General features: G+C 39.0%; 2 non-coding genes across 2 annotated transcripts; both read left to right on the top strand.

Annotated features, from left to right (window-relative positions):
- Nucleotides 1-4,501: 4,501 nt before the first annotated feature.
- On the top strand, nucleotides 4,502-4,608 carry LOC112535446. The gene has a single exon (XR_003079574.1). It is a non-coding gene; the product is annotated as a small nucleolar RNA R71 (small nucleolar RNA).
- Nucleotides 4,609-19,152: 14,544 nt separating this feature from the next.
- Nucleotides 19,153-19,260, top strand: LOC112535444. The gene has a single exon (XR_003079572.1). It is a non-coding gene; the product is annotated as a small nucleolar RNA R71 (small nucleolar RNA).
- The last annotated feature ends 514 nt before the right edge of the window (nucleotides 19,261-19,774 follow it).

Raw genomic sequence — 19,774 nt, 5'->3', positions numbered from 1 at the left:
TCATGGCTGAAACCATAATTGGGTTGAACATGTACAAATCCATCAACAGTTTGGTGGCAGCCTCATTCTCTTACAGGTACACAACCAAATATCTTTTCTTTTACAAATTTAATTTTTTTGCCTTAATTTTTTCCTAAACCGCACTTTCGGATTTTCAACTTAGCAAGCTTTTGTCTTAACCTTTGCCGGCCCTTTTGGATTTTTGACTTAGCAGACTTTATTCTTGCCTGAGCTATCCTTTCAGATTTTTAGTTTAGTATTTTCTTTTTTCTCTTTCTCTATTTTCCTTTTTCTTTCTTATTTCCTCCTTTTGTAGATTTGGTTGCAGGAGAAGCTTCAAATATTGACCATCCTAAGGAATATTGATAAGTACTAGCTGAAGCACGTGTATACTTGATCTATTGTTACCCCACGGGGTCATGATGGCTAGATTTCTTAGATGAAAGGCGTTCCGGACACACTCATTTACTGGACTTGCCCTTAGTGGAGAATCAAGCATGTCATACTCATGGTATATGGTGGTTGCATACCCTTACCCGGACTATGAGCATCCACTTTCTACACATCTTCGAGACTTTGCTGCCAGTAATTTCTGCTTGAATTTGAAGGCTTCCCACTCATACAAGATTTCATGGGTATGAGACTTTGGCCCCACCGAGAGAAAGTGTGAAACCTTGACTTCCAGGGCGACCTGACCACTGATGATGACTTCAAGGCTTGGGTTCAGCTCTAAATTTCCTCTTCTTCTAGCTTTGCTCGATCCAAGAGAACTCGAGAACTAATTGCTCGATCTAAGGATGCAGATGTGAAGAGGAGAGAAGATAGAAATTATATTTCTTTTTAGATCTCATATATGTTTGATAACAATTCTAAAGAATTTATTCATTTAGTAAAAGTCCAAATAGGTACATTTTGATTTCTCAAGATATAACTTATGTTATCAGCCAGTCTTTTCAGATTTTCTAGCTGATTATTTTCTTTCTTTTGCCTTAACTTTTGCTTGACTACCCTTTTCAGATTTTTTGATAAATATGCTACTTTTTATATTTTATATTCTTATACATAGTATTACTTGAGACGATCTGAGTTGATTGGTTCTATGAACTCATTCCCCTTCATGTTTGAGATCTTAGCAGTACCTTTGGGCAGGATCTTCTTTACCAACTACGGGCCTTCCCAATTTGGCTTGAACTTCCCTCTTGGGTCGAATGTAGGAGGTCTTGTATGCTTCAATACTATATCACCAGCTTTGATCTTTTTCAGCTTTACTTTCTTGTTGAATGCCCTAGCTATCCTTTTCTGATATAACTGAATGTGGTATAAGGCTTTCATCCTTTTCTCATCAACCAAAGTCAATTATTGGTAACCTTGCTCGACCTATTGATACTCTGGTATTTCAACCTCTAATAAAACTCTCAAAGACTTCAACTCTAACTCAATTGGCAATACTGCTTCAGTCCCATAAACCATAGAGTATAGTATTTGCCCAGTCGATGTTCGCTCGGTTGTTTGATATCCTAAAAGTGCAAAGGGTAACCAAAACAACCAGTCTTTATGATTCCACACCATCATCAAAAGTATTCTCTTCAAGTTCTTGTTGGCTGCCTCTACCGCTCCATTTGCTTGAGGTCTATATGGAGAAGATCTGTGATGCTTGATCTTATTGGTAATCGAAGTAGTAGCATTCTCTTTCTAATATATCTTTCTTAGCTTTTAGGAATAAATCTTCCTCATGCTTCTATGAGCTTAGGCACAATAAGGCTCACTAAGAAGCCCAACCCTACATGGCAATCCTTCCTTTCTTAGTATGCCAAGCATAAGCAATGATAGTGAATATGGAGAATAACCAAGAAAGGGAGAGTAAGCAATCAAGTCTCTTAGTGAGTATGGTAATCTGGATAGGCAGTATGGTGGGAGATAGAATCCCACCTTTCTTAGGTGGGTACGAGTCTATCTTGATAGCCCTTCTATGCCCGTAGAAGATAGAAGGTTCTGAATCGATTCCTTGACCTCAAAAGAGATAGGAAAAGGGCTTAGAGTACTCCGCTAGCAGGTCCGCTGTCTCACCCATGAATTGTACCACATTGTCCATCATAACATGATATGGGACCCTGTATGTGCATATTAGGTTCCTTTCTATAAATCTAGCCATCTGCCTTGCCCCACAGTGGTGCATGACTCGGCTTCAACCTATTTTCAGTAGTTAATTGCTACGATTATGAACATGTGACCTTTCGAGGGAGGTTGTTTTCATAGATGATGTCAATCCCCTAAGCTGCAAAGGACTAAGGAGATGTTAAGTTGTGTAGCTCAATCAAAGGTACATGACTCAGGTCAGTGTACAGTTGGCAGTTACAACATTTTCTCACCATTGCTATACAATCCTTGTCCATTGTTAACCAATAATAACCTTGGCACATGATCTTCATGATTAACATTATGTTATTCATATGTGGCCCACATACTCCTTTGTGCATTTCCCTCATCACTACTTAAGCTTCCACTTTAGTCACACATCAGAGTTGTACACCCGGCACCATCCTTTTATATAGGACTCCCTCATAGCTTATGTAATTTCTAGCTTGAACCTAGAATGCGTATCTTTCCCTAGCAATCGCTTCTTCTGGTTATTACTTGCTCTCTATGAACCTCTTCAAATCGTAGAACCATGGCTTCTCTTCCGGTCCTATCTGAACTTGTATTATCTGATCCCATTAATAACCAATTGCCTTCAATTTCACAATCACCAAAGATTTCATTGGAAGCTGCAAGGGATTGACCCACATAGATAATAGGATAGCCAATGCATCTACCATCTAATTCTTGTATCAAGGCAAGTGTATAAAGGAACACTTAGAGAAATTGCACTTTCCATTCCTCAAGAGCTTGTTGGATTACCGGCATAAAGTCCCCGTAGACCATCAAGTGCTTAGCTCCTGCTACCACGACAACTTCTAATTCAAATAAACATGCTTTGTACTCCGCCATGTTGTTGGTCACTTTAAACTCCAATCTCTTGGCCATTGGCAATATCTCTCCTTTTGGGATGATTAGAACTACTTCTAAGCCTCACCTCTTACATTTACAGCCTTATAAAAGTACATCTTCTACTCCTAAATCTTGATTGCCCCCAGATTCTCATTAGAAAACTCCAAATCCCAAGGGTCGTCTCCTTCAATCGCATTCTGAGCTAAAAACTCCGCTATGGCCCTACCCTTGACTACCTTCATAGTGATGTACTCAATGTCAAACTCTGTTAGGAGTACTAACCATCTAGCCAGCTTTCCTATAAGAGATAGACCTTCAAATAGGTACCTTAGAAGGTCTATTTTTAAAATTGCCTAAACTCTATAGGACTGAAAGTAGTGCCTTAACTTTCTTGTAACCCATATCATAGCTTAGCACGTCTTTTGTACGAGGTTATACTTCGACTTATAAGGCAACAACTTCTTGTTGAGATAATAGGCTGCATGCTCCATGCCATTGGATCTGCACTGTGCTACCATTGCTCCTATGGCTTCTTCCTCCAAAGCTAAATATAGGATCAATGGTTTGCCATCCTTCAGAGGCTTGAGTTTCAGTGACTTAATCAGATACTCTTTGATTATGTCGAAGGCCTTCTAATAATGTCCATCCCACACAACGGGCTGATGCTTCCTCAAAAGCTTAAAGATAGGATCATAAACCATTGTGAGTTTGAAAATGAGCCTGCTCATGTATTGTAAACATCCTTAAAAAACCTCTAGCTTCTTTATGTGTATTCCGTGCTAGCATACATGCGCATCAACATCATTATTAGAAACAGGAGAAGAACTAGGAATATACTTACCTGACCGCAAAGTGATTGCATTCACACGCTCTCTCAGGTTAGACACTGTATTGCTAGGCAAAGTCCCCGGCTGTCTCTCAGCCAACATCTTAGAAATCTAGCCTTAATTCTCAAAGTTCTGAATGGAGGCCTATTAATTTCTAAGAGCTGCGTCCGTCTGCTGGAATCTAATTTCTGAAGTGGACACAAACTTCATCATCAGCTCCTCTAAGTTAGGCTTTTTCTCTTGAGTCTGAGGAGACTGAGGTGGATTATATGTGTTACTGTACAGGTTGTTCTGTTGCCTAAACTGACACTTGTTCATGGTTAGATGAAGAAGAAGCAGACATACCTCCCGGCATACAGTTACTACTGAAATGCAGGCCACCATAAAACTCGCAACTTGCTTGAGTTGCTTGGATAGGCATATAGAGTTGATCAATTTTCTTGGATAATAACTCCACTTGAGCCGCCAAGGCTGCAGTGGCATCCAACTGGTGTACACTCCTTTGACTTCCCGTCCTGCTCCTAGTAGTGTACCACTGGTAATTGTTTATGGCCATCTCCTCTATCAAGTTTTGGGCTTGCTCTAGTGTCTTGCTGCTCAAAGAACCACCTGCAGCCGCATCTACCATATGCTTAATAGCCAAATTCAAATCATTATAAAAAGTTTGTATATGTAACCAGATTGGTAGTCCATAGTGTGGGCAGCATCGCAGTAGGTCGTTGTACCTCTCCCAAGTGTCGTACATTAACTCATCGTCAAACTGCACAAAAGAAGATATATCATTTCTAAGTTTAGTAGTTTTAGAGGGAGGAAAATATTTAAATAGAAATTTCTCTACCAAAGAATCCCAAGTAGTGATAGTGTTTAAAGGTAGCGACTGTAGCCACTGCTTTGCTCTATTCCTCAAAGAAAATGGAAACAAATGGAGACAAATTGCATTGTCTGTTGTCCATTGATAGGTTATTTATATAGCTACAATCTAAGGCAATAAACCTATCGATGCAGACTAGCACTAATGGCGAGTATCAAGGTCATATTCTCGAGAAAGGGTGATCCTAGAACTACTATAGCGTCTTTTTATTATCTAACCTTAGCCAATCGATGAAGTTGCTATTCTATTACTAGATGCAAGCTAAGTGATAATCTAAATGTCAAATAGTCTGAAAGGATTTCGTGAAACAATCAAAGGAAAGAGCAAAACCAATAGGACCTAAGCTAGTTGGATTTTAGTGAAGGTAGAGATTATATTGATTACCAATTGTGATTACCCGTGAGCGGATTCTAAATTGAATTCAATTTCCCTCTCTAGAACATCGAATCCCTAAACCTAAGAACCTAGACGATGGAATCTCTTCCTAACGATTGATTTTATGTTAGCCTTAAGATTAAATCCACTACTATTAAGAGTTGTTAATTCTTAATCCGGCTAGTCAATTACATTTATCTCTAAGTGATCATTAACCAGTTCTTGTTATTCAAATTTCCAATTACTAAATGAAGTTCTTAGTTACATAAAGCAATCTAAACATCACAACTCACAACGTCTTATGAATAATGTGATTTCTCATTAATAATGAAAGCAAGAAGAAAATAAGCATTGATAATCAAAGTCTCATAAACATTAAATGCAATCCAACAATATAGGAACCCCAATGGATTCAACAATTCTAGCTACTCATGCTAATAAGTAACACAAAGTGAAGAACAAACACAGAAAAGCAAATTGAAAACATGTACACCCTTATTCTTCAAGTTAGATGAACAACCTTAAATCCCCAAATCTAAATGATGAACCCTAAATTGCCTCTTGAATGCCTCCAAATCCACTCTTGATCTTCAATGTGATGTTTAAACCAATGGAATTCTTCCTTCAATAGGCGAAATAGTCTCCCAAAGTCGAATATTGAAGTCTGGAAAAGGGTGGCTCATGCATGTATGTGAAAAATCAAGTCAAAAAATTGAACCCTAGCCAAATAATTTGATTTTGCCTATATAATTGTCCCAAGACGATCATGGTCAAGCCCGGCCGATTAGCACAGTGTAGTCCAGCCGTGCCTCACGGCCGAGACACCACGGGTCAGAATGGAGGCCGTGGTGGCCTCGGAACCCATGCCAAAATGACACTCTTGAGGGTCAAATGTTGATGGTTCAACACAGCCAGAGTCCAGGCCATGCTCAACCTTGAAATGGTAACCCTTGCTCAATTTTGATGGATTCTGGTCCGTATTTGCATGTATTTCCTTCGACTACTGATAATGTCCATCGATAATCACCTGAAACATGAAAGGAACCAAAACACATGAGATTCTGGCATAAAATAAGATAACTATGCATAAAAATGGAAGTAATTAGGATATAAACATGTATAAAACAATGCATATCAAATCACCCCACACTTAAGCTTTTGCTTGTCCTCAAGCAATCAATAGCTCAATACATATAAAAGCAACAATCACCCCTTAAAATCCATGCTAAAGTTCACAACTTAACCTTATTCAACATATGAAGAATGAAACTTGAGTAGCTAAACAAATCATACACCTTCAAAGAAGAACTATAGTAATACCATCTCGAAGTACAACTTATATAACAACTCAGCATTAAAGACCAGGAACCATTACCTCACAGGAATCTCTCAAATCACTCATAGTGTTTACAGGTAAACAAGAAAATTTCCTCAATGCAGCTGCATAAAACCTGTTTACCATAAGCTTGCTCATAAATCTCATCTTCGCTGCTGCAAATAAATGAATACCAAAATCAAAAGGTCTTTACAAGGATTGAAATGTGGCTAAGCTAAAGGTAAGAATATTTGGATAGAAGTGTAAAGTATACTGAAAAATCATGTAATTATTTAGAATGAATGCTTCAGGAGCTGAATGCCAAATCAATAAAAATACTCACTAAGCCTTATTTGAAGTAAATGATGCTTACAAGAATTAAATCCAAAAGAGAAAAGACCTAAGAAATAAGTAGGAAAATTTTTACCACAGCAGCTTACACAGGGGCTGCATGATTAGTGACATAAACAACAAGAACAGTTATCCAATTTGGATTGAAGGGAGCATTAAAGAATGATTAAAAAGACTAAGTGAATTTATAACAAAATTAGGCACTATGTTCCATAAAAGAAGAAGCATAACACATAATTATTCAGTATACAAGGTGAAGAAAAAGATAAATGTATAGAATGGTGTATGTGTAGTGTATAGGTGCAAATCATGAAGAAAAGGTTAAGGCTCAAAACTAGCTGACTAATGGAAACAAACGGTAGGCTTTTGGCCAGATGTGGTGAATCCTAAATTGCCCAAATCATCCAATGGTATTTAAAAGTTCATGTAACCTCAACAAGTATTACAAAGAAAGTTCTAGAAACAACATTAAGTACAACGCACACTCAAACAAGAAAAATCATGAGCATAATTTGCAATGGATGCTCGAGTTTTGGTTCAAAAACTCATGTCTGAAGTGGCTAAAGTTTGTAATTGGTTCCCAGACTTATCAATTGAATCATCACATAAACTGTATAAGAGATTGGCATAATCAAAGTTCAAATATAAAGGTTGTAAATTTACAAGGAACTCAAGCAACACCGGTTTAACCCGGCCACATTGACATATTGAATACAGTTAAATTGCTTTCCAAGAATAAAAATCGCGAGGGACAATCAATTACTAGTGTGTGAATTAAGTCATTAATTACAAAAGAATAAACTAAGCTTAAACATCATGAAAAACCTAGGTCCTAACATCCTAAGAATAGTCCATTATCATTGCCTAAACAATCATGGGTAATAAAACCACAGATGCCTACCTCACACTTGAGTAAAACACCGCCCTCAGTGTTAGAGAAAAAAATGGGTATATAACATGGCTAGCACAAAGAAGTTTGAAGATCACATTAAATGCACATAGCATAAAGGCAAGGCAAAGTGTTCCACTAAAATAACATAAGATGAAATAAAATAAAATAAAATGAAAATGTAAAAAGAAACGAAAATAAAATAAAATAAAAATAAAAATAAAGAAAGAAAATAAAAAGGAAAAGGAAAAGAAATAGAACATAAATTTTTATCACTACTGGTAGTCTGTCGAAGGCACATCCTCACTGGCTGGATCAGATAGAGGGTGAGGAGTAGGGGAAGGCACTGAAGGAGGCGGCGGCGGTGGTGGCACAGGATCCGTGAAACAACTTGCTAGATCAAATTCCATGTCATTGTTGAATCGCTGATTTTGTGCTCCGAAATTTGCCATCTTTTGTATCTGCTCCGCCATTAGGTCCATCTAGGTGGCCTGCCTATCCAATCCATGCATAAGCTGCTGAAGCATATCATTTAACCCCTGGAACTGTGCCCTAGTCTCAACTTGAAATTGACCAAACTCCTTTATGTGCTGCATAAACTCAGTATAGTGCTATTACTGTAAATCACAAACTCGATCTAGTCGGTCAACCAAAGCACTAATTTGAGCACTCGATGTCCCTTAGAATAAGAAGAGGAAGCTCCAGATGTAGGCATAAATACGTTGGCTGGGTTAGGAATCCTAACATCTGGAATCTCAGCCGTAAGGTCTTGGGCTCCTCGAGCTGCTGTCTCTCTAGCCTCCCTAATTATTACACTAACGAGCATGTACTCAATGCCATGTGGGTATCGAGTGGCCGTGATCATCTGCATGTTGATCATCTGTCTAACCCCTAATGGTTTCATGTCACCAACTGAAAGCTCTTACGTATTACCGACACAACTCGAACCTGACACGCTCAAACACCAAGATAAGTAATGGTGAGAAAATCAAACTGATAAACGCTCTCCCTATTTAAGAGGAAGCACCCTTACCAATAAGTTCGAATTTGTCGCCCCAAGATCTAACTTGAAAGTTTGCAATTGATTATGGAACTAACAAACTTAGCAATAGAACTACTAAGCCCTTTAGTTATAAATAGATGAAGAATGTTCAAACAACTCAAGAAACTAATAAAAAGTTAATTGATTGATCAAACATGTAGATGTGAAACTAAATCAAACAAGTTAATTTAATCTCAAGAAATTCAATAAGGAACACCTTAAGGAATAAGAGTTAACAACTCAAATAAAACTTCATTCAGAAATGTATATTGATCTTATGTCCTTTAGCCCGAAATACATAGCTCTATTTATAGAGTTTTGAAATGATTCTAACCCTAAAAAGGACTAAGAGATAAGCAATAAAGAATCAAACCCTAAAAGACTTCTAATGTGCGGCCTCCTTCTAAGCATAAGTGGTGGTCGCCTCTAGGTTAGGTGAGACCTCCAATGCTTCTAGAAACCCTAATGTGCGGCCCAATGCTTAGGGTGCGGCCCAATGCTTCTAGAAACCCTAATGTGCGGCCCAATGCTTCTAGAAACCCTAGGAAAGCCTGTTGACTTTGATCCCCGATCTTGACCTTGACCTTGTTCCATGACCGGAAGTTTAAGCTTCATTAATAGCAATTAATGTCACTATCTTCAAGGCGTTGTTATCTTCATTAAAAGCACCATCATTAGCCATCTTCAAAACATGCTCCAAGTAAGAATTTAAGGCTTGCTTGAACCTTTACCCTTGCTCGCGGTCACTCCGGCCCATAGCCAAAGGGATCCATCACCACAACCACGGCTCACCAAACGAATGGACTGTCTGATCCAGGGTGGCAACCATTCCAGGATCCCAAATATCCAATAGGGCTGGACACACCCACTGCACTGTGATAAACTGGCTGACCATCACATGTAGTGCAATTAGTCTCAGCCATCCAGAGTCCCAAACCAGTGTCCCAGTCCACTGACAAAGGGCCCATGCAAACGACACCAACAAATATCTCTGGAAAACCCATCCACCACAACAAAAATACTATCATGCCCATGCTTAGACCTAGGTAATCCAAGCACAAAATCCATAGATATGTCAATCCAAGGAGAATTAGGTATGGGCAAAGGCATGTATAACCCATTAGGTTGTGATTTAGACTTAGCTTGCTTGCATACAATACGGTTAGCACATAATTTATTCACATCGGATTTCATTTTAGGCCAATAGAAATGATCATGCAAAACATCTAAAGTCTTTTGAACACCAAAGTGTCCCATCAAACCACCTTCATGTGATTCTCTCACAAGCAATTCACGCATAGAACACATAGGAATGCATAGACGTTTTTCTTTGAACAAAAATCCATCATGTCTGTAAAATTTATCAATAGCACCATGTTCACAAGCATGAAAAATAGAACCAAAATCGTGGTCATCAACATACAAGTCTTTAATATACTCAAAACCAAGCAATTTTGTTTCTAGAGAAGCAAGTAAAGCATACCTTCTAGATAGTGCATCTAGTAACTACATTTTCTTTACCTTGCTTGTACTTAATGACATAGGGAAATGCTTCAATGAATTCACTCCATTTAGCATGGCGCTTATTCAACTTGTTCGTCCCTTCAAGTGCTTTAATGCTTCATGATCCGTGTGAATCACAAACTCCTTAGGTAGCAAATAATGCCGCCAAACATTGAGTGCACGCACAAGAGCATACAATTCCTTGTCATAAGTTGGATATTTCAAGCTAGCTCCATTCAACTTTTCACTAAAATAGGCTATTGGCTTCCCATCTTGCATTAAAACAGCTCCAATACCTACACCGGAAGCATCACAATCAATTTCAAAAGTTTTAGAAAAATCCGGGAAGTGAAAGAATGGGAGATGAAGTAAGTTTGTCCTTTAGCATATTAAATGCGTTTTCTTGTTGTTCTCCCCAATGAAACTTCACGTTCTTCTTTACAAGCTCAAGTGGTGCGGCAAGGCACTCAAGTCCTTGACAAACCTCCTATAGAAGCTTGCAAGCCCATGAAAGCTCCTCACATCACTAACATTCTTTGGTGTTGGCCACTCCTTAATTGCTTTTACCTTATCTTCATCGACCTGAATTCCATTTTTACTAACAACAAAACCAAGAAACACAAGTTTGTTTGTGCAAAATCACACTTAGCAAGGTTAGCATATAAAGAATTCTCATGCAAAACCATCAACACCATCCGAACATGTTCAACATGCTCACTAAAGCTCTTACTATAAATCAAAATATCATCAAAGTATACTACCACAAATTTACCAATATACGCACGCAAAACATGGTTCATTAGTCTCATAAAAGTACTTGGTGTGAAGTTAAGCCAAAAGGCATGACCAACCACTCATACAAACCAAATTTAGTTTTGAATGTCGCTTTCCACTCATCACCTATATTCATTCTAATTTGGTGATAGCCACTTCTCAAATCAATTTTAGTAAAGATAACACTTCCATGTAATTCATCTAACATATCATCTAACCTAGGAATAGGATGGACGATATTTAATGGTAATCTTGTTAATTACACGACAATCAATACTACATCATCAAGACCCATCTTTCTTAGGGACTAACAAAACAGGAGCGACTTACATGGGCTAAGACTTTCCCTAACATAACCTTTACTTAGTAGTTCCTCAACTTGGCGTTGCGAGCTCTTTGGTCTCCTCCGGGATTGACTCTATAGGCTGGTCTATTTGGAATGGATGACCCCGACACAAAGTCAATTTGGTGCTCTATCCCCCTAGTGGTGGCAACCCACTAGAGGTAACTCTCGGGAAACACATCGTCATATTCCGCAAAACACTTACAAACACACTTTAGGAAGAGAAGAGTTAAGATTATTAGTGTTAAATAAAGTCTCCTTGTACATAAGTACAAGTACTTGCCTATTTTCACTCAAAGCCTTTCTCATGTCTCGCTCTCTAACTAAGAAACTCACTTTTTCTCGCTTGCCTCCCCTTTTTCTTGCGCCTTACTCGTTCTTTGCTCACATTCTTGCGCAAACCCTCGCTAAACTCTCCTTTTACCACTCGTTGCTCTCCCCCTCATTATTTTCCACACAACTCCCTTTTGCTTGTGCACCTTTTCTTTTCATATGCACTCTCACACTTTCTTTTTTCTTTCTCATATGCTTCCATTCGGTCCTTACAACTTTTGTAATTCACAAACTTCTTTAGGACTTAATGGTGCCAAAACATCTGGTTTTCCATCCATTACAAGAGAATATGCATTGGTTAGAGCCATTATGAATTCTGGATCTATCCATATAACCATGGTCTACCTAGCGTATGACATGCTTGCATGGGAACAACATCACATAATACCTCATCATTATACTTCTTTACACTAAATGCAATCCGTACTTGCTTATGCTCTAATCCCACTTTGATCATTAAGCCATTGCAAGGTGTATGGCTTGGGATGCTTAATAGTTGGAAGTCTAAGTTTATCAACCATTATAGCACTTTGGCTACATTAGTACAACTACCCCCATCAATGATTAAACTACAATTAGCATCGTGGTTTTATACTTTACATGTAGTATGGAATATGTTTTCCCTTTGAGCGTCATCATCAATAGGTTGTAGATTAAGAGCTCTAAAAGTTATAAGTACATTACTAACCTCACCCAATTGCACATCATCACATTCTTCCAACTCGGGGCATGTATAGGTAATCCTCCTCACCTGGTTCGGATTCTTCATCACTCTCAAAGACCACTTCACCACCTCGAATTGCCATGGTTCGCTTGTTTGGACATTGGGAAGATATATGTCCATACCCCAAACACTTGAAGCATTGCACTTTCTTTGATTCGAGGTCACTTTCGTCATTGGTTTAGTGTTAACATCAACTTTAGGGGCTGGCTTGATGTCCTTTGATGCCTCACGACCCTTGTTAAAGGGCTGGTTGCTCCCTTTCCATGCGTTACTCCATTTTGAGCTAGGGGCGCCCCGCTCTTGGTTTTTAATTGCTTTTCCACCTTTATGGCCATGCGCAACATATCCTCCATCTCTACATAATGCTGCAATTCAATTATGTTAGCAATATCACGATTCAAACCATGCAAAATCTTGCCATTGTGGCTTCCCTATCCTCATCTATATTGGCTCTAATCATAGCTATCTCCATAGATTGCCAATACTCCTCAACACTCTTACTACCTTGTACTAGATTTTGTAACTTGTTGTACAAATCCCTTTGGTAGTGCGATGGCACAAACCTTTACGCATAATGCGTTTAACCTCATCCCATGAACCAACCCGTGTTCCTGGCCTCGACCACTCGATTGATCCGCTGAATGGCGTATAATCACAAAATTCAACAACAGCAAGTTTAACCTTTTTAGACTCACTATAGTTATGACATTCAAAAACCCTTTCAACCTTCTTTTCCCACTCCAAATAAACTTCAGGGTCACTCTTACCATGAAAAGATGGTATTTTCATCTTAATGCTACCCAAATTAGTGTCAATTTTGGGTTGGAGATTATGTCTAGACCCTTTAGACTCACTTTCTTGGTCATTATCAGAACCATCCCCTTTAGACGTTTTAGGCATATCATTCAATAACCTAGTTAATTTGTCATCTTGTTTTTGAAATTGTTTTGTCATATGTTCTACTACATCTCTCAATGTATAAGCTAAATTTTCCAAAGTCAATGATGGTTCATATGACATGGTTAAACCAAAAGACCAAGAAAAAAAGGACGTGATCAAGTGTTATACTCTGGAGGCTTCTTATAGTTAAAGGCAAAAACAAGAAAAGATCACTCCCTCACGTGTTTCACTCACAAAGAATTGAATTCCTTATAGAAATTAAATCAAATTGTTCTAGTAATCACAAGAACAAGTTTTCACAACCTCTTAACGTTTATTAATTCCGAAGTTCAATAGAACACTCGTGAATCAATAAAATGAATTATAAGCGTGTGAACAAAACAAGCTTACAACTAATCGAACAAGACTCAATTAACCCAAAAGAAAAGCTTTTTAAGAGAAAACAAATAAAATTACCCAAATCGGAATTATAAGAATGAAGAACGGCTCCAATTAATTAAAAGGAATTGCGGAATGAATCAATCAAGAGTCAATTCTTGAGAACTACCAACACAAATGGTTAGGGTTAGTTTTCCGTTCCTTCCCTTTCTTTTTTTTTTTTTTTTTTTTTTTTTGGAAATCTGCCTTGATATGCAGGCAAATGATGAAAATAGTATACTTTTTTTTTTTTTAATAATGATGCTGACGAAATTGAGATGAAATAGAAGAGCGGACTCTTTAATTGAAAAAAATGAACCAACTAACAAGTTTGGCTCGATACCAGTAATCTGAACTCGGGCGGATACGTTCAAACACCAAGATAAGTAATGGTGAGAAAATCAAACCGATAAACGCTCTCCCTATTTAAGAGGAAGCACCCTTACCAATAAGTTCGAATTTGTATTTGAGATCTAACTTGAAAGTTTGCAATTGATTATGGAACTAACAAACTTAGCAATAGAACTACTAAGCCCTTTAGTTATAAATAAATGAAGAATGTTCAAACAACTCAAGAAACTAATAAAAAGTTAATTGATTGATCAAACATGTAGATGTGAAACTAAATCAAACAAGTTAATTTAATCTCAAGAAATTCAATAAGGAACACCTTAAGGAATAAGAGTTAACAACTCAAATTAAACTTCATTTAGAAATGTATATTGATCTTATGTCCTTTAGCTCGAAATACATAGCTCTATTTATAGAGTTTTGAAATGATTCTAACCCTAAAAAGGACTAAGAGATAAGCAATAAAGAATCAAACCCTAAAAGACTTCTAATGTGCGGCCGCCTCCTTCTCTAAGCATAAGTGGTGGTTTGCCCTAGGGTTAGAGTGAGACCTCAGTGCTTAGAAACCACAATGTGCGGCCCCGATGCTTGAGTGCGGCCCAATGCTTCTAGAAACCTAATGTCATTGATGCTTCAGAAACCCTAGGAAAGCCCATTGACTTTGATCCCCGATCTTTGACCTTGACCTTGTTCCATGACCAGAAGTTTAAGCTTCATTAATAGCAATTAATGTCACTATCTTCAAGGCGTTGTTATCTTCATTAAAAGCACCATCATTAGCCATCTTCAAAACATGCTCCAAGTAAGAATTTAAGGCTTGCTTGAACCTTTTACTCCTTGCTCGTGTCATCGGTCCTCCATAGGCTAGTGGATCCATGCTAGTTGACTTAGATGCATCTTTGGTTGCATCACAGTCATCTAGTACATCTAGTCTCTTAGCTAACCTAGTCATATATGAGCCAAAACAGCAGTGCATCTTCTTCTAGGCGTCGACTATGAAGGAACGAACTTGATGAGCCAACAGATATCCCATGTCAAGCTTCTTATGATGTTTCATAGCCTAGAGAATGAATACATCGGTCTGTGTGACTGCTCCAAAACTATCTCCTCGACCTGTAATAGTGTAAGCTAACAGTGTATGAAGATAGCTGAGTTGATCCGGAAGGCTAGACGCCTTAGACCTGCTAGGGTAGTACGATTCTAGCCTGAGTACTAATGAATCCCACATAGTGTCGTACGAGATTGGGTTGATGTAGATGCATCCCTGATACTCCTCGCCTGAGGTCTCCTACTCAGTCTATAAACCCAAATGCATATCGAATTATGGAACTGACATTAAGAACTCCCTTCCTCCAAGTCTGAAGTAAATTGCATAAGGCTGATGCCAGTTTGTGATCTGTTGTTGTAGGAAGAAGGTGCTGAGGAATTCAATGGTGAGCTCGCAGTAGGTAGGCTCAATGATGTCGAAGAATCGTGCGTAAGGCAGTGTGTCGAACAGTGCACGAACATCCTGAGCCAATCCCACTCTTTCTAGGGATACAAAGTTAATGCATCGTGTGGCCATTACTTGCTTCCATTTCATGACTTGGATGCGGCTCTCGTTATTAGCATTTTAAAATTTCCATAAGGGATGTCGACCAGGTGCGGGTGGATTTGCAGCTGCTATTCTTCATGCTCGGACTAGTTGCTGTTGTTGTGGGAGTGCTGGTGTTGGTGCTGGTGGTTGCCCAGGTGAAGGTGAAGTGGAAGAAGAAGTTCTTTCGCCATGCGAGCGCTTGCTAGTAGTGGCGCGTTACGGTTGCTGGTGACGGGATTGATCTCGGTCCCTCATATTGCCTAATACAGTCATTCATTAGTATTCGAACAAGAAACCAAGTTAACATAAATTACACAAAAAATTTAGCAGCATAACGGCTATAATTTGATTAACATAAAACTTTAGGGGTAAAACTAAGACTAAAGCCTCAATTTCCTGCAGAAAACTAATTCACAATGGCATTCCAGCCCACAGTATTACGCACCAAATAAAGAGAATTTATGCTATTAATTTATCAAAATAGAATGCCATAAATTAACTTTACTACTCCCGAACCCACACTTAGCATGTAATTATTAAAAATCACACAAATACAGCAACTAATCTGAGCTAAATATAATCCAAATCAAACTCAAGCAATGTAAATAAAAATTAAAAAAAACCAATAAACCAATCAAAGCAATAAATATTGACAACTATCAAAGTGTCCTAAATAAAAAAAATAAAAAAAATCAAATTTAACCAAATAAAAGCAAAAGGCGAAGAGACTTACTTGAAATTATCGTGACAGGTAAGAAAAATCGAGAAGAAGAAGAAAAGCACCTTAGAACTTTAGAGAGGGAAAAGTTGGAGGCGGTTTGAAATGGCTTGCTTTTATAGTCCGCGAAGTCGTACGGCACGGACTCGGCCGTCTTTGAACCCTGGCATCTGCATGTGCAAGTTCACCACGTGCGGGCGTGGCGTCTTCAGTAACCGCGGCAGTATTACTTGCCGTGGTGCCTTCGGCAGCCGTGGTGGATGGCCGATTTTGAGTGTGAGCTATGTACATGTCCATCACGAGCATGGTCAGCACGACCTGGTGTTGTAGCCTGTGGTGGCCTCGAAAGCCGCGGTGGACGGTCGATTTTCCAAACTATATATGTGCATGTTCATCACGAGTAGGACTCCGGCCATGCTGATCAAACCCGTGATGCCCACAGAAACCGTGGTAAACCACTGAATTCCAAGCTTTTCTTCGACATCTCAAACCGCCAAACTCCCTACCTGCGTTCAACACAATACGTACACATTTAGGCTATAATTCAAGTAATAATGTATCAAACAGGGAAGTTCATCTTCACCAATCACCAAAAATCCGACTTAAGTTATTAAAACCCTAGCTTCATACAATTAGGTTTAGTTACTGAGTAAGTGCTCTAACTACCATCAAACATGCAAACGACTGATAAAATAAATAAAGAAAATGTAAAGCTAAATATGGGAATACCTCCCAAAAGTGCTTCTTTTTGGTTCTCGAGTCATTCGATTGGACTCGGTGATAACTCCCTTCATGTGCGGGTTTGACATATGCTGCAACTTAGCTGCCAGGTTATAGGTCCTCAGAATGTCAGCAGTCCTCCAAGCAACGGCTTTTGGGTACTTCCTTCGAGTGGGCAATGTCCTTTCCCTCACCTTGATTGTCAAGTCTGCTATTAGAATGACAGGCAGCCCGTCATACTCATCCATATGCGTATAGTCAAGACGTTGTGGAAGCTCTTTCCAATCGAGAACCAATGATTCCTCAAGTGATGGCCTCAACTTCTGCACACCTATCCTGTTAATCACAGTAAACTCAGCAGTATTGCCGCTTGGCTAGTTTGCTAACATAAATTCAAGCTGCTCTAACACTTCCTGATTTGACAGCTCATGCTTTTCTCCCCTTGGCAAAGTGACTTGTAAAGAATCTTCAACTAACACTTCCTACAATTGTGTCTCAATATCATCTGCAATTACATTAACAGCATACACAACGTTATTATGATCTAAAGACTGGCTTATGGGATTATACAAGTCAAAGGTGACAATCCCATCCCCTACCCTAAGTTTTAACTTTCCATCACAAACATCTATCATTGCCCTAGATGTTGTAAGAAAAGATCTTCCTAGAATTAAGGGTACACTACTCTCACTGTCCATGTCTAAGATCACAAAATCGATAGGAAATATAAATTTATTTACTTTTTCCAGCACATTCTCTACAATACCCCTAGGATACTTAACAGATCTATCAGCTAATTGTATACTCATCCTAGTGGATTTGGTTCCTCCCAGCCCCAATTTTACAAACAGGTTGTACGGCATTACATTAATTCCAGCCTCTGAATCAGCTAAGGCATCATTGATAGATAAGTTACCTATAACACAAGGAATAGTAAAACTCCCTAGATCATGTTGCTTTTTCGGTAACTTGTTTTGGAAAGTTGTCGAACATTTCTCGTTTAGCGTCACGCATACCAAGTCCTCAAACTTCCTCTTGTTGCTAAGAATCTACTTTAAGAACTTCACATACCTAGGCATCTGTAAAATAACTTCAACAAAAGGTAAATTTATATGCAGTTGTTTAAAAATATCTAAAAATTTACCAAACTACTGCTTGACTTGCACCTGCTTTAATCTAGCAGGGTACAGGATTTTGGGCTGGTATTCTCTTAGTGGAATCTCCTTTACCTCTTCCTTCTCTAGTTCCTTTGCCTTAGTAGCTTCAACTTCCCTGCTTGAATCTACCAGCACATCAGCATTAGTATTAGAAGCAGAAAAAGGACCAGGAACAAATGTACCTGACCGCAACATGATTACATTCACATGCTCCATCGGATTGGGCTCTGTAGTGCTAGGCAGAGTCCCTGGTTGCCTCTCAGCCAACATCCTAGAAATCCGGCCTATTTAAGTCTCCAAATTCTGAATGGAGGCCTGCTGATTTCTAAGTGCGTTGTCCGTCTGCTGAAATTTGTTATCGATAGAGGACACAAATTTCATCACCAACTCCTCAAGATTAGGCTTCTTCTCTTGAGGTGGAGGTAGTTGGGGTGGACCAACTTGCGGCTGTGGCTGTTGCTGATGCAACCTCTGAAAACCGGGTGGTCCCTGACTGCTATGATTACGTCAACCGGGATTGTATGTATTGATGTACAGGTTATTCTGCTGCCTAGGTGCATTACCTATATAGTCTACATTTCAAGGTAAGCAGAAACAATAGAGGATGAAGAATTGGAAGGTGAAGCAAACATATCTCCCGCGTTACAGTTTGCACCATAGTGCGAGCCACTACAAAACTCGCAGCTTTTCTGGACTGCATGAACCGGCATCTAAAGCTGGTCTAATTTCTCAGTCAGAAGCTCCACTTAAGTTGCCAAAATTTCTTTGTGGAGTCTGGGCGGTTGACCACTCCACAGCTTGAATAAGCAGGCTCTAGAGGATTGCTACTAGTAGTTGTTCATGGCCATCTCCTCTATTAGATTTTGTGCCTGCTCCGGCGTCTTACTGTTCAGGGCCCCACCTGCTGCAGGATCTAACATCTGTCTAGTAGCAAGGTTCAAACCACTGTAGAAGGTCTGAACCTGCATACATACTGGTAGTCCGTGGTGCGAGCAACATCGGAGCAAGTCTTTTGTACATCTCCCAAGCATCATACATGCTTTCGTCATCGAACTGCACAAAAGAAGATATATCATTTCTCAATCTTATTAATACTGAAAGCAAGAGGAATACAAAACTAACTCAAACAATCCAACAATATAATATTAAGCCAACATAGTAAAGAAATCCCAATGGATTTAATCAATCTAGCTAAACATGTTCATTATCAAAACCCACAAGAAGTCAATTACAACAATGAGTAAAGGTAGAGAAACCCGAATACACCCTTGGATGTGAGTAAACAGCTCCAATTCCTCTTGCCCAATCTTGAATCGATTCTTGTTCCTCTTACTCAAATTGAAGCTAATCAATGAACCTCGCCCAATCTTCAATCTTTGAAGGGAATCTGATTTAAACCTTGGTCCAAGTCTCATTTTTCCTTGGTTTCAACTCAGAAAACCCTTAGAGAGAGAAAAATTAGGGTTTGGGATGTTCTCCCCCCGTTCTTTTTTTTCCTCTTGATCTTTCTTTTAATTAATTCGTCCAGCTGCCGCAAACATGGCCGTGTTGATGGCCGTGTTAGGAATGTTGGGAACACGGTCTGGTGTTCCTTGCCGTG

The sequence above is a fragment of the Ricinus communis genome, chromosome 7, assembly GCF_019578655.1.
Source record: "Ricinus communis isolate WT05 ecotype wild-type chromosome 7, ASM1957865v1, whole genome shotgun sequence".
NCBI classification, from domain to species: domain Eukaryota; kingdom Viridiplantae; phylum Streptophyta; class Magnoliopsida; order Malpighiales; family Euphorbiaceae; genus Ricinus; species Ricinus communis.
Note: the sequence above shows the minus strand (reverse complement) of the source record. Positions and strands in the feature narration are given on the sequence as shown.